This window comes from Triticum urartu, chromosome 5A, assembly GCF_056163025.1.
Source record: "Triticum urartu cultivar PI428250 chromosome 5A, HENAU_Tu73, whole genome shotgun sequence".
NCBI classification, from domain to species: domain Eukaryota; kingdom Viridiplantae; phylum Streptophyta; class Magnoliopsida; order Poales; family Poaceae; genus Triticum; species Triticum urartu.
This window is the reverse complement of record NC_141877.1, coordinates 581371660-581377746: the sequence shown is the minus strand read 5'-3', so window position 1 is coordinate 581377746 and position 6087 is coordinate 581371660. Positions and strand designations below refer to the sequence as shown.

The window sequence follows — 6087 nt, the reverse complement described above, 5'->3', positions numbered from 1 at the left end:
AAGGGATCAATGTTTTGAAACTCTTGATTCTTGGAGGACGCTCAAAAACAAGTCTTTAGATGTTTGCGCAAGGAAGATGGTTGCAAGTTTTCAGTCTCTATGGGAAGAGCATTACGCCAGTTCCCGCATCTCGCTGGATGAGTTTGGGCTTACCAACATCGACGTCCCAAAACAAAATAATGAGTAAGCATCCACTTCTTTTTCACATATTAACTATGGTCTTGTTCAGTTTTTTACAAGAGACACAATACTACATAGAGTAAGCATCCAGTTCTTTTTTTCAATTTTTTGTTTAGGTTCGACTGTGGTGTTTTTGCTCTGACGATAGCAAACGGTTGGGAGGCAAGGGCTGTTCCAAATTTCACAGCTGATGACATTCCAAGCATCAGGAAACATTTGACTAACATGTGGGTTGACAACGCCAACAACACTGCTCCATGGAAAACCATACTCAAGTTAGCATAGGTCAGTTTTTTCTCCCCCCACGCGCGCTACATCCATGTAAAATGCATGTGTTGTTTATTTTTTGCTCTTTTGTGAATTTTGGAGTGCCGGGGGAGGAGTTGCCTATATAACAACTTGGACCAGGCAATTCTATTGCATAAACAGGCAATTTAAGCTTTATTTTGAGGCAAGTTATTCAGAAGAACCCATAAAAGACAAATGAAAGACAAATAGTATGATCATTACATAACCAGGGAATTGTTGCATTTTATAGAATTGCAGAATCTTATGTATGTAAGTTTTCGAATATTATGGGGGGGTGGTGGGGCAAGGGTGTTTGCGGGGCAATTCAAATCTCACAACAGGCAACTCAAAACTTATAACCAGGCAACTCAAAACTTATAACCAGGCAAGTCAGCCACAAGAAACCGTAAACCATAAATAATAGTTTAGGATGTTCAAACATACAGACCCACAAATAGTTTAACTCGTCAATGCCATTCGACACATCTTTTTCAGCCATCTGGTCACTGTGTGACCATTACACCAATCTGGTCGGGCAGCTTGCACCATTGTGGTTCTAGCTGCACTTGTTCTTTCTTTTCGGATGCAGCTCAAGTGCTGATTGAATTCTTTTTGACTTTGCCCTCCCTTTTGTTGTTGATTTTGGAGGGTCTCTAGGAATTGCAGGGCCAAGTGTGGTAGCAGGTCTTCCAAACTGTGGTTCAACCATCGTAGTACCTTGTGCGGCTGCAACAGCTGCATGTAGAGATGCCATACTGAGCGGCTGGTGCGCATATCCACCAGGAGCTTGCGCAGTAGGAGATGAAATTGCATTGGCATTTTCTTCCTGTGTTGTTGAAGACTCTGGATGCTGCCCAATCCAGCCATCCAGCGTTGCTGTTGATGCAGGCAATGGTGCCAGTCCAGGACCAGCCACATAGGTTGTGTTTGCTGTGTTAGGCCCCCGCGGTGGTTGTATAGCCACCATAGTCTGTGGTGCAGGCCAAATTGCTGGTCTAGGACCCATAGGAGGTCGCGCAGGCCCTCTTGCTAGTGCCGTATCCATCAAAAGTTGTGGCGCAGCTCCTCTTAGCACTTGCACAGTCCTTGTCATTGTTGAGCCCCTTGAAAGTTGCAGCGCTGCTCCACTGTTCAGTGGCACATATCCTGACAGTTGCTGTACAGGCCAGCAGCCTTGTGTGGGAGGGCTCATGGGTAGTGGTACAGCCCTTTTTTGCATCACTGCACCCCCGAATGCTGTCTGTTGGTGTCTATCCTCACTCATAGAGTTGCCAGTTAGGTTTGGTGCATTTTTTCTCTGCGTTGCAGAAGTAGGTCGCTGCTGCCTAGGTCCAGAAGAGGTTTGTGCATGTTCATCAGGACGCACCGCAGGGCCACTAGTTGCCTGAGTGTTTCTTGGTGGTGGCGCAGAAGCAGGTCTCTGCTGCCCAGGTCCAGAAGGGGCTTGTGAAGGCCCTCCAGGACGCACCGCAGGGCCACTAGTTGCCTGAGAGTTACTCGGTTGTGGTGCAGAACCATCAGCTGATGGTGGAGGACCACCAGAGGGCCCACTTGTTGGTGCTGTCGGTTTCTTCTTCTTTGACATGTTGAGATTTTTGATTTCATGACGCGCACCACGCATATGTTTCTTTACAATATCCGTCGCAGCATCTGATGCACTAGCAACCCGGGCAAGACTACCAAAATCCATCATCAAATTTGCATGCCTGAGTTCCTTTTTCGATTGTGGTGGCATCTCATCAGGTTGCTCTTCGACAGCAGGGGGTGCGTTGGGAATTGCCATAGGTGTCCACCTTTTAAGTATGTACTGCGCTGGGATTTCATCAACACCAAGGTGGTCGAAAACTTTCAAGATATGGCAGCAAAGCATGCCGTCCCTCTCAACCTTGCAGCAGTCACATCTGTAGTCTCCAGCACTAGCTTCCACCGTGACAAAATAGCCCATAGAACCATATTTGGCAACCCACTCTTGATTGGGGTAAACCTCATACAAGTTTTCACCATGTGGTCGCACATTGTACCTTGTAGTCAACTGAAACTCATCACGAAACTTCTCATACAAGTCCCTAGTATACGAACCGTACGCCTGCTTCTCTATTGGGTAAGATGACCACATTTCAGTCTGTAAATGTCCTGTCCTGTAGTCTTTTGAACCCTCCCGGACTAGTATGTTTGTTTGGATTTTCTGATATTGCTTCACAAAGTTCAAAATGGACTTGTGTGGGTTCACATATCGCTTAAGGACAGCGTTGAACCCCTTGCTGCGTTGAGTTGACTGCAAGAAAGGGAAGAATTGGTGCTTGAAGTAGCAGGGCACCCATGTCTCTCTGTACTTGTATAGATTCTCGAAGTGGGAGTCAGTCATAGCCTCATACTTCATCATCAGCTCACACCACCTTGCCTCAAATTCTTCCGGCGTCAAGCTGAAGTCAACACAGTTGTTGAAATCTTTGGACAAGCCAGGGTTTTGCCCCAGCAATGCTCCAAGCTTTTCTTGTGCTTTTTTCATAATATGCCAGCGGCAACAGTGATGCACACTTGTAGGAAAGATCTTTTTAATTGACCGTGCCATTGCGATGTCTTGGTCAGTTATGATGTTGGTGGGTGCTACATTATGCATTGCCTCAAGGAAGGTCTGGAATAGCCAATCAAAGCTCGATGCCAACTCTTGCCTAACAAAGCCACAACCCAACATGAACGACTGCCCATGCCTGTTAATCCCAATGAATGGTGCAAAGGGCATGTTGTACATGTTAGTCATATACGTTGTGTCAAAGGAGATACAATCATGATAAGATTCCACATACGCCTTCCTTGCTGCACCATCGACCCAGAAAATATTCTCAACCCTGTCTTCCTCATCATATTTTATCTTGTAAAAAAAATCTGGATCCTCTCTCTGCTGATCTTTAAAGTAAGCAACTGTCTCTATCGTATCCCCTCTTTTGTATCATCCTTGTTCAAGAGCGTCTTGAGGTTTGTAATGTGTTTAGTGCCATAAGGTACAATGAGTTCTGTCCCATAGAAATCTGACATGATGTGCATCATACGACTTGTTGACATGAAGTCACAATGGTGGTCAATCCTTCTTCTACACAAAAACAGTGCCAAAAATAGTTTCTTTTCTGTTTTCAGCAAGGCAACTCAAATGCAAAGTTTGGGCAATTCATGAAGCTATACAAGCAACTACAACCATATGCCCCAGGCAACACATGAGCAAAATACACAAAACAAACCAGGGGGGTAACTATGCATTTAGCGAGCAATACAAATTTCAATCATAGGCAAGTTGACCCTATCCAGAAACAAGTACTATTGTACATTTTAGCTACAAAGAGACTAACCATAGGCAAGTTCACATTCAACACCAAATTTGTTTTATAAAAAAACTAGGCAAGCAAGAAACTTTGCATTGAGCAACAAACAGGTAAACATTAGCTACAAAAAAACTAGGCAAGCAAGAAACTATCCAGAAACAAATCAGGCAATTTATTTCTTTTTTCTATTGTTGTAAGCAATTTAGTGGCACTATCAAGCAACTAAGGCATTTGTTTGAAGCAAATCAGTGACATGGTTCAAGCAAAAACAGGCACTTGTTGATAGGCTAAGAAACACACAACCAGTAGGCATGTGCAGGTTCTTAAAGTTAGAAGATGGGGGGAGGTGGGTGTGGTTCAATACCTGTAGTTAAATTGCAGTTATGAAGATGAGTACGGAAGGCCCTTTCTTCCGGCGGGATCCCTTAGTGTGATCGCAAATATTTAGTCAAACATGGCTTGTCAACCAATGGGTGGTTGTGCTCGCTAACAAAGTAGATCACTTCCCATCTGCCATCTATTACCTTCACAATCATCTTAGCTTTGCAACCAGTTTGCACAATTTTATCTCTTTTTCGTTTCTTGCTCCTCTTTTTGCCTTTACTATCATCATCAAGAAAGACAATAGCCTCATCTTCATTATCATTTTTTTCTTGCTCAACAATGTCATCTAGCACGGGAATCTTTTCTGCCCCTCCGTCATCAACATCAGGCTTCCGAAACTTGTTGCAAACAAACTGTTGTTTTATCAACTCCCCTGTTTTGAGATCCTTCCTTGAACTATTCATTTTGATTGAAAACCCCATTTGCAAGGAATATGCATTGTAATGCACCTTGGCATCTTCCAAAGTGTCGAACCTCATGCCCACGTAAGGCTCCTTGGGCTGTGACCAAGCTTTATCATCATTTTCAGCACCCAAACCATTACCAACAGTGCCACCGGTATCACCTGCAGCACCTGTGCCATCCAGGGTATGAGCATCACTCCCAGTTGCTATAGCTGCAGGTACTTGTGTACTGCCCGGAGCACGACCCCCATGACTTGACTGCCCATCTGCCTCCATTGCTTCTGTAGCAGCACCATCGACTCTTTGGATGATAGGGGGATTAGGTGATTCCGCCACAAATTCTGCATTTCCAGCAACATGTTGTGTACAGTACAATGGATCATCATTATTTTCAGCTGGTACTTCATTCAGATCAATCATTGTCAACCTGTTTTATTCATTGAGAATATGGGAAAAAGTAAAGCAAGTCAGCAGAGGGATGGAAGCAAGTAGCACAGTAAATAGAGGCAAGCCAATAGCTCACCCACCAACCAAAGCAATTTTTACGTTGTTGAGGCAAGCTAGTACCACACTAAAATCAGGCAAGCAAACAACACAGCAACGCAAGCACACCAGATTCACAAGATAGCAGTTGAACATAACCAGGCAATTCAAAGTGCACTATCAGGCAACCCAAACCATATAATCAGGCAAGTCAAACTATATATGTCAGGCAATATATTATTTGCAGGATATGCATAGAGCTTGCCTGAATGAACCATGTTTGTACATATAAACATAACATAGGCTTTTTGTTTTTTGTGTTTCATAATATATTTTCTTTTTTTGTTTTTCTTTAAATGCAGGCAACATTTGATTTTTGGGGAAGCAAGCATACCGCCATAGAGAGTGCTACTTTTGAAGTGTCTTCAGGATGGAATTCACTCCAAATTCAGAGAGATCAGAGCATGTTTAGTGTTAGGAAAAACTTAAGCTAGAATTATGGGCATGTTAGTGTGTTAGAAAGAACTTAAGTTGACATTTTTAGGTTTCATCTTTTATAGCAGCAAGTTTGTGTGTCTTTGGATATGCTCAGTATGCTTTTGAAGTAATGTTTCGCAGCTGAGATAGTTGTTGGTATATGTATTTTTTGTTGGCTTTTTCCTTCTTTTGCAGGATGAAATACTAATAATTTTGCAACTGTATACTGGCAACTTTTCCAACTTTTTTTGGATCATGGTGAAGGATATGATACGACAAAGGTAATTTGTACTATGCAACTGTCTCTTGTTTTTTAGTTGCAATTTCAGTTACATTTATTTCTTCTAGTGTGTTTTCACTATCGTAACCAAGGAATAATGGAAACAAATGTCCAAGAGGAATCTTTTTTCTAGTTTCTTCAAGAGTTGCCTCGACATCATTATGCTTTTTTGCTTAATCCTATATTTGTAAGTTGCTCCAATAAGCCACATTGATGTCAGTATTCATTGTCTTATAAGTTTCAAAAGTGTTCATGTTTTTGCCATGGCATAAGT

At 42.8% G+C, this 6087-nt stretch overlaps 1 pseudogene; it reads right to left on the bottom strand.

The window, feature by feature from the left end:
* Window positions 1-1024: 1024 nt before the first annotated feature.
* On the bottom strand, window positions 1025-4321 carry LOC147973042 (protein FAR1-RELATED SEQUENCE 5-like; annotated as a pseudogene).
* Window positions 4322-6087: the final 1766 nt, after the last annotated feature.